The sequence below is a fragment of the Mustela putorius genome, unplaced genomic scaffold (assembly GCF_011764305.1).
Source record: "Mustela putorius furo isolate JIRA1106 unplaced genomic scaffold, ASM1176430v1.1 tig00537284_pilon_pilon_pilon, whole genome shotgun sequence".
Lineage (NCBI taxonomy): Eukaryota > Metazoa > Chordata > Mammalia > Carnivora > Mustelidae > Mustela > Mustela putorius.
In genome coordinates, this window is record NW_025422422.1 from 1,536,030 (window position 1) to 1,545,770 (window position 9,741).

Consider the following 9,741-nt stretch of genomic DNA (forward strand, 5'->3'; position numbering starts at 1 on the left):
AAAAAAGACTTGATTTTTGGCTCAGATCATGATCTAAGGGTCATGAGACAGAGCTCTGCATTAGGCTCCAAGCTAGGAGTGGAACCTGCTTAAGATTCTCTCTGCCCCCACCTCTTGTGCATGCATGTTCTCTCCCTCTCTCATTCTTAAAAAAATAATTAAATAAAACATTTAAAAGTTACATGCTTGTTTTTCTAAAATTGAACATACTGGTTAAATAAATTACACTGAACTAGACAAAAATGTATGCAAATTCACTGCCTTCTGCTTTCAAAAAAGTCAACTGAAATAACCAAGAGAACAGGAAAAATAGGGAGTATATATAATCACTGGAAAAAAGTAGAGAGCAATCTCTAGTTTTTAGAAATTTCCAAGTTTCTACTGGATATTGGGCATATGTGGTATAATAGAAGGAGACCAAATAAAGTCTACTGGAAACATCCTCCTACTGCTGTGAGAGGAACTACTTTACTTCATGCAGACTTCTAACAACCCAGAACTCAATGGGGTGAATGCTAGGAGCAAGGGCAGATGGTGAACCCACAGGAGACATAATTTTTTCACTCCCCACTTTGTCAATCAATAACATTTGGACCCTATCAGCATCATTACACAACTCTAGATTCTTCTTTGAGGGCAAGAGGCTAAATCCTGGACACCATTAAGAAAAGCCAGGCATGGAAAGACCCTAAGGTTAGGTACATCCAGGCTTTGTGACTGGCATGGCTGGCCACATAAAGTGTAGAGGGAGAAGAGATCTTTAGCATCTGTGCAAAGCTTTCTACTCAAACAATGGCTCTACCTAATTTTCTCTAGATTGTTGGAATTCTAAAAGTAGTAAAACCAATATTCAAATATAAAATGTTCCCCAAATTCAGTTAAGAACCAACATTTGTTGTGATAGGACACAGCTCAACTCCTACTTGACCTGGAATTAACACAACTATAAATTTTGTTCTATGATGAGAAAAATACTGGACCTTAAAAAGAGAACAAGAGAGAAAACCATGTGAAAAATGAAGGAAATGCTCCCCTAAAGAATAAATACATTGAATGAAAGAGCAAATAATTGTTCCTCCCAAGTCTGACTTGTGTTTTCAAAAGGTCAAAAAAGAACACCACGTTTTTATATGACTCTGTGGCCATTAAGATGCAGCAACAGAGATTAGGAAAAAATACACATAAGAAATATAAAATTCCGTCAGGAAAAAAACACAAAATGAAGATAAATGAAAGAGAAGGAAATTGAGAGAATAGCCCAAAACTCAGAAGATAAAAAGAGAAGATGAAAGAAACATGGAGGATGAGATTATAAAATCTTATGAAATTATAAATGTTCTCTCAGAGATAAACAGAACAGAAGCCCTTTCTAAGACTTAAACTCAAGCCTTTTCAACAAAGCTGAAACTAGCCACAGGAAAGCTAGGCAAAGAGTTAAGATTTAGGGACATCTGGGTACTGGGTACTAACTATGGTTTTTATTTCTTCCTAGATAATTAATTTGATGATAATTATCATGGTCTGATCTACTGATTATAGCCTATATCTATTTGATCCTGGAGTCTAAAAAAATCATCAGACTATACACTAAAGACTGTCATTGAACAAACCAAAACACTTCAGGACAGGAAAGACCTTAAGCCACTGTTAAAGTGACAGTCCTTTTCCAATTCCCAGACTTGAGTCAGTGTACAGACCTTATATTCCTTATATTCCAGTGTATATTCCTTATAAAGGGAAGACCAGGTACTCAAAGGATCCTCTGGGGCACTTCAGTGGCTCAGGTGGTTAAACAACAGCCTTCAGCTCAGGTCATGATTCTGGGACCCAGGGTCTGTCCTGCTCCGCAGGCAGCCTGCTTCTCCCTCTGACCTTTCCCCTCTAGTGTTCTTTCTCTCATTCTCTCAAATAAATAAATAAAAATAAAATCTTGAAAAAAAAATAGTAAAGAAAGGATCCTGTGCTATAAAGAACACAAGAACATTCCTCCTTGCATTCACTCAAAGGGTCATGTCACAATTCCCTTGAGTAAAATACGAAAAGAAAAATACCTAAGCCTTTCACCACACCACTCTAGGTATAAAAAGCAAATGTAGCCAGAAGGACTTCTTCATTAAATGAAGGGGTATATATAATATTAGCCCCACGAAAACACAGAGAAATTGAATGGCATGTTCCAACTACCAGGAGCCTATTCCTCCACACTGCTAACCCTCCCTCAAACAATACAGATGGCCTCATATGGCATTTCACAGCAGGAGGGAGAAAAAAAAAAAGTCTGAGCCTGGTTTACATATGCTCTCACCTAATGCCAGTAACATCTAGAAATATATTGCTGAAGTACTGGAGAGCTTTGCCTGAGAAACAAAATGAAATAGTCACAGTTGACAGCACACACAGTACATCTACTTTGCTGGAAGAAATTATTGGTGTTAAGAATCTATTCCATTAATGGACAATAGCTTGTGCTGCAGGATGATTAGTAATTTTTTTTTGATGATTAGTAATTCTGATGGGGAAAGACTGTGGGATTTACTAAAAATAAATTGAAGAGTAAAGAGTAATGGGGATGAGCCCTTAAGAATCAACACATAAGTCTGTAAGTGCTGTATGATGACCACCAAAGGTCCCCACTAAGTTTTGGGGTTTTTTTGTTTGTTTCTATTTTTTTTTTTTTTTTTTTTTTGAGGAAGGGAGAAGCAGAGGGAGAGGAAGAGGAAGAGAGAATCTCAAATCTCCATGCTGAGCTCAAACTCACAACACTGATATCATGACCTGAGCCAAAATCAAGAGCCGGATGCCCAACTGATGGAGCCAGCCAGGCCCTGGAAAAGATTCTTGATCGGCAGACAGAATGACCTATTCTGTGGGTGTCAATCAGCTTCCTTCCCCTGCCTCTTCAATTCTTTATAGGATCATGAAGGAAGTTCCCAATGCCATAGATAAAGTTCTTACCCTTGTATTTTTGAAGCTCAAACTGTAACAATTGAGAGAGAATTGGTGGGGGGTGGAGATTAGGGCATTTAAGAGCAAACATGTTCAAATAATCTTCAACAAATCAAGAAATAATATCTAATAGAAAAGACAGTCTCTTCAACAAATGGTATCAGGAAAACTGAATGGCAGCACATAGAAGAATGAAACCAGACCACCTTAATACACTACACATAAAAATGGAAGACTGAAATGTGAGAAAGGAAATGATCAAATCCTGGAGAACACAGGCAGCAATCTCTGACATGAACAGCCGTAGCAACATCTTACTATACACATCGCCTGAGGCAAGGAAAACAGAAAAAAAAAATAAACTGTTGGGACTTCAAGATAAAGGGCTTCTGTACAGTAAGGAAACAACAAAACTAAAAGGCAACCTAGAGAATGGTAGGAGACATTTGCAAAGGACATACTTGATAAAGTGTTAGTATTCAAAATCTATAAAGAATTTATCAAACAAAACCCCCCAAAAACCAGATAATTTAAGAAACAGGCAAAAGACATGAATAGACATTTTTCCCAGAGACCTACAGATGGCTAGCAGGTACATGAGAAGATGTTCAACATCACTCATCAGGGAAATAGAAATCAAAACCACAATAAGATACTACTTCACACCTGTCAGAATGGCTAAAATTAACACCACAAGAAACAACAGATGTTGGCAAAGATGCTGAGAAAAGGGAACCCTCTTAACATGTTGGTGGGAATGCAAACTGGTACAGCCACTCTGGGAAACAGTATGGAAATTCCTCAAATAGTTAAAATAGAGCTACCCCATGACCCAGCAATTGGACTACTAGGTATTTATCTCAAGGATACAAAAATACCGATTCAAAGGGACACATGCACCCCAATGTTTATAGCAGCCTTATCAACAATAGCCAAAGTGTGCAAAGAGCCCCAGATGTCCATCAACTCATACATGGATAAAGAGGTGATTTTGTATGTATATATACACAATGGACTGTTACTCAGCCATCAAAAAGAATGAAATCTTACTATTTTCAAAAACATACATAATGCTAAGTGAAATGTCAGAAAGACAGATACCATATGATTTCACTCATGTGAAATTTAAGAAACAAAACAGAGGAACATAGGAGAAGGGAGGGAAAAATAAGAAAAACAAAGAGGGAGACAAACCATAAGAGAATTTAATTATAGAAAACAAACTGCAATTGCACTACTGGGTATTTACCCTAAAGATACAGATGTAGTGAATAGAAGAGCCATCTGTACCCCAATGTTTATAGCAGCAATGGCCACGGTCGCCAAACTGTGGAAAGAACCAAGATGCCCTTCAATGGACGAATGGATAAGGAAGATGTGGTCCATATACACTATTGTGTATTATGCCTCCATCAGAAAGGATGAATACCCAACTTTTGTAGCAACACGGACGGGACTGGAAGAGATTATGCGGAGTGAAATAAGTCAAGCAGAGAGGATCAATTAACATATGGTTTTACTTATTTGTGGAGCATAACAAATACCATGGAGGACATAGGAAGATGGAAAGGAGAAGGGAGTTGAGGGAAATTGGAAGGGGAGGTGAACCATGAGAGACTATGGACTCAAAAACAACCTGAGGGTTTTGAAGGGACAGGGGTTGGGAGGTTGGGGAAGCCAGGTGATGGGTATTAAGGAGGGCATGTATTGCATGGAGCACTGGGTATGGTGCAAAAACAATGAATTCTGTTACGATGAAAAGAAATAAGATATATAGGGAAAAGAAATGAAGCTAGAACAAAATTAAAATCAGTATGATCTACCACATACAAGATTTGCTCAGGCCAAGTATCTTCAATCATACCTGACTCCACTTTTTTGTATCCTACACACAATCCACCAGGAAATCCTACTGGGTTTATCCTCAGCACATAAAAATTCTGATGCTTTCTTCCATCTCTGCTGATACATCCCGACCCAAACCACCTTCCTCTGTCTTCTATAACATGAGACTCTTGTCTTCCTGCTTCTATCCTTAACCCCACCATTCCATGACTATTCTAACCATAAGGACCTTTTAAAAATAGACACAGCATACACTACAAAAACATCAGTAGCTCCTAATTACTCAGAGTGAAAACTAAAGCCATTAACAGTGGTTTAGAAAGCCCTACAGGATCTAACCATCACCACTAGGACTCCCACCACCACCACACACACATTTTTCTGTTACCTTATTCCTACTATCCTCATTATGGCACAGCTACAGTGCTTTCTATTCCTTGAACATCTGGGTTTTGGATCTGGGTTTGGGGCCTACTGCCCTTCAAGTACAGTTTGCTTCCTTACAGCCTTCAAGTTTTTGGCAGAGGTTTCTGTTTAGCTGAAGCATTCCCTGACCATTCAATTTAAACTGCAACCTTCTCCTAATTTAGTAGTCTCTGGACCCCTCCCCAACCTCTCTTGCTCCAACACCAAAAAAAAAAAAAAAAAAAAAAAATTCCATTAAACCAGTGGTTCTTAAATATCTGGTCTTAGGACCCTTATGCTCTGAAAAAATTAATGAGGACCTTGTTATGGGCTATTTTTGTGCCCCTCCAAAGTCATACATTGAAACAATCTCCCAATGTGGTGGTATTAGAAGGTGGGGATTCGGGAGGTTCTTGAGGATTCAATGAGAACATGAGGATGGAGCCCTCGGCAATGTGATTAGTACCCACACAGGAATCACAAAAGAACTTCTACTCTGCCATACAGAGATACCAAGAGAACACAGACATCTATGATCTATAAGACAGGAAGCAGGCTCTCACCAGATCTGCTAACACGTTGATCTTGGACTGCACACCACGCAGGATTTTGTGAAATAAATTTGTTGATTATGGGCCATTCAGTGTAAGTCATTTTGTCAGAGCAGCCCAAGCCATGACAGACACCAAAGACTGTTTATGTAGCTTCTGTCAATGTTTACCATATTAGAAAAACATTTTTTAAATATTTTAAAATCATAATTCATTAAGTATTTTCATGAAAGATATTTTTCAAAACCAAAAAAATAGTGAGAAGAGGAACATGGTTTTACAATTTTTGCAAATCCCAATGTCTGCTTAATAGAAAATAGCTGGATTCTCTGAGCTGCCCCTACAATGTGTTGCGATAGGCTTTTTTGGGGTAAAGTATCTGAATAAAATCTGGCCACACACATATAATTAGAGAAGAGTAGCATTTTAAGAGCTTTTTCATAGAACTGAAGATACTCTTTGATAGTTATAAAAACTCAATGAGAGGTGGTTTCTTAGACATTATTTACAATATGGAAATACTAAGCCCTATATGTGAATTTTTTGTATTCGGACCTTAAAATCCCTTCATCTTGAGCTTTGAATGGAATTTTTAAATCTGAACGATTTTAAAGGTACTACATTGATCTGCTTGAAAATATTGGTTCAGAATTATGCAGAACTTCCTTAAAACCGACCTGCTGCATTACCTGAACATCTCAAAAATCAAATATCACAACCAACCTCAGACAACTTAAGTATTGGGAAGCTCTAAAGCCTGCAGTGATAGGCACAAGTTTTCCAACTTCTAATTTTGGCTTTAAAGTGTGAATTTTGTCATCAATAAATACTGACATTTTTCCTTGAAATATCAAGCTTGCTTCACTCACTCCTGAGAAAAGGTCTACAAAATACTCAAATCTGAGTCACAACAGTTTGTCTCTTATGGAGTTGGAACCACAGGATGATTGTAGGTCATAAATAGAAAGTGATCAGCAAGAAAAAAAGGGACAAAGTACTCTACATCTGAAACTAATGATGTGCTAGATGTTGGCTAATGTAAATTGTTAAAAAGATGCTTTCTGTGTACACACACACACACACACACACACAATAAAAGGGACAACATATTGACACACACAACACAGATGAATCCCAAAATAATTACGGAGTGAAAGCTAGGGGAATGTATACTGTGTTTCATTTATATGAAATTCTAGAAAATGCACACTCATCTACAGTGAACAGAGAGTGGATCAGTGTTGCCTGGGAAGGGCCACAACAAACTTTCGGGTGTGACGGGGTAGGTTTATTATCTTGATTACGGTGATTTCTGTGTTAGGTTTCAAATGTCATCGAATGGCACACTTGACCTGCAATTCGTTTTTCCTCAATTAGAGTTCAGTAAAGCTATAGAAGACACCCAGCACACTACCTAAACATATGCTGATGGTGGAGCAGGTTACAGAAGGCCTCTTTTATGTTTCAATCACAAAAACAACAACAACAACTACCACCACATCAAAAACAATGAATCTACTTTCATTGGTTCTGATGAATAGGTCTCAGGAACCCTGTCGCGTAGGGGGGCATGTAAGGGGTCCCGGTAAGGCGTGGAGAAAACTACCAGGACCCCCCACACGCGTCCAGGAACGTGTGGCTGTAGGCACACGGCTGACGGCGGCCAGGAGGGCCGCGTGGAAGCACCGACGAGGGATTAACCTGGCCTTTCAGGTTAGGGGACACGCCGCAAAGCGTTTGCATTTCTTCAGAATTGTGAAAGGCAAAAAGTTACTTCTGAAAGTGTGTTCAAGTATCACAACAGTGACGAGACTCCACAAAAATCAGTTTCCTCAGAAGAGCGCTGGCGTCGTCTGGGTCTTTCCAGCTCCACAAGTACAACAGCCGGCCATAGCCTCAGCCTTCCCACAGGCGACCCCGAGCCGTACGCTCCCGGAGAGCGACGCTCCCGGGGGCCGGACTACTGGCACCCACGACGCCGTTAGCGGGCAGAGAGGACGGCCGGGCTGCGCGCATGCCCCCACAGGGGGCAGAAGGCTGGTGCCCACTCCTCTGGGACCGAAGCCACGACGGTTCAAGGGACAAAGGTGAGGGGAGTGGGGGACAGAAAACAATACAGCCCAGAGCAGGCTGTCAGAAAATACACACTTACGGAGAAGCGCTAGGCCAGGCCGTTCTTCCCGAAGCTTTTAGAAGAGTACCAGCGCTCAAGATGGCAGCAAACTTAAGACCTGGTTCCTCGCTTCCTTCCTCCACCCCACCCCCCAACCCCCGCCTTTTATGCCCCAGGGTGCATGCGCAGAGCTCCGGCGCCTTCGCGGGGGAGTAGGAGGTTCACAGGTGGGCACAGTTCCTCCTGCCCTGGGGCGAGGGCGGAGGCTGCGTGGGGCCCCGGGAGGGCAAAGCCCAATCTGAGCTCCAAACTCCCCAAGTACAAACTGACAGACTTTACCCACCGTGTGGCCGCCCAAGATAGAAACCCAGGAACCCCTAATGCATTTCCAGATTAGTAAAAGTAATGGTCAGTTATTGAGCACCTGTTAAATTACATACTTAGATATATTATTGCATTTACTTGTGTTTTTCTGTTTTGGAGAGACTTGAATTGGATCTCCGGTTAGATACTAGTAACTTATGATGTTAATTTCCTGATCTTAATAAATCTATTGGGGTTATGCAGGGAAAAGTCCTTGCTTGTAGTAAATAAACACTAAAGTATTAGGGGTGTTGGGTATGATGTCAGCAATATACTTTCAAATTATTGGCGGTCACGTGTTCTTTCTACTCCTCTTGTACCTTTTCTGCAAATTTGAAATTATTTCAAAAGAAAAAAGAAAGCCTTAATTTAGAAAATTATTCTAGCTGCATAAAATGAGTTGCACAACTCTCGCTATTTTTCTATATTCTGTAGCACTTTCTATTAAACAATAATTAACAGTTCCTTGAAAGAATAGGAACTGAGATGTAAAGTCATCTAGATACAGGTATTTGGAGGAAGACAAAATCTTTGACTTCATTATAATTTCTTTCATGCAGATCTAGTCAAGTTTTCAATCCCTTGAATGAATTTTGTCATTTTATTTTTTCTATCAATTTATCCATTTCCCTAGGTTTTCTAATTTACTAATGTGTAGTCTTAATAATACAAGCATATTATTTTATTTTTTTAAGATTTTATTTATTTATTTGGCAGGCAGAGATCACAAGTAAACAGAGAGGCAGTGGGGGTGGGGCAGCGGCTAGGGAGCAGACTCCCTGCTGAGCAGAGAGCCCAATGCAGGGCTAGATCCTAGGACCCTGGGATCATGACCTGAGCCAAAGGCAGACACTTTAACCCAGCTCCCCACAAGCATATTATTTTAAAATCTTTTTGTGTCTATCATTTCTCCAAAGCCATACATCTGGTCAACAGACACGTGAAAAGCAGCTCATCATCCCTCGTATCAGGAAAATGTAAGTCAAAACTACAATGAGGTTATCACTTCAAACCTGTCAGAATGGCTAAAATCAACAACACAAGAAACAACAGGTGTTGCCAAGGATGTGAAGAAAAAGAAACGATCTTGCACTGCTGGTGGGAATGTAAACTGGTGCAGCCACTCTGGAAAACAATATGGAGGTTCCTCAAAAGTTAAAGCACTACTGGGGTATTTACCTAAAGAATACAAAAATCCTAATTCGAAGAGATACATGTACCCTTATGTTTATAGCAGCATTATTTAAATAGCTGAGATGTGAAAGGAGCCTTAGTGTCCATTGATTGATGAATGGATAAATAAGATGTGGATATTACTGAGCCATTTGAAAGGGGGGGTTCGGGGGTAGGGAGGGAAAAATGAAACAAGGTGGGATCGGGAGGAAGACAAACCATAAGAGACTTTTTTAAAAAGATTTATTTATTCATTTATTAGACAGAGATCACAAGTAGGCAGAGAGGCAGGCAGAGAGAGAGGAGGAAGCAGGCTCCCTACTGAGCAGAGAGCCAGATGCGGGA

The 9,741-nt window shown here is 40.1% G+C and overlaps 1 protein-coding gene across 1 annotated transcript in view; it reads right to left on the reverse strand.

Moving 5' to 3' along the window:
- The window catches only part of TDRD15 (tudor domain containing 15), a 33,832-nt gene extending 25,836 nt beyond the window's left edge, over positions 1-7,996 (reverse strand). Inside the window, exon 1 of the mRNA XM_004745884.3 lies at positions 7,900-7,996. The gene's annotated coding sequence lies outside the window, so the exon portion shown is untranslated. The remainder of the gene's footprint in view (positions 1-7,899) is intronic.
- Positions 7,997-9,741: the final 1,745 nt, after the last annotated feature.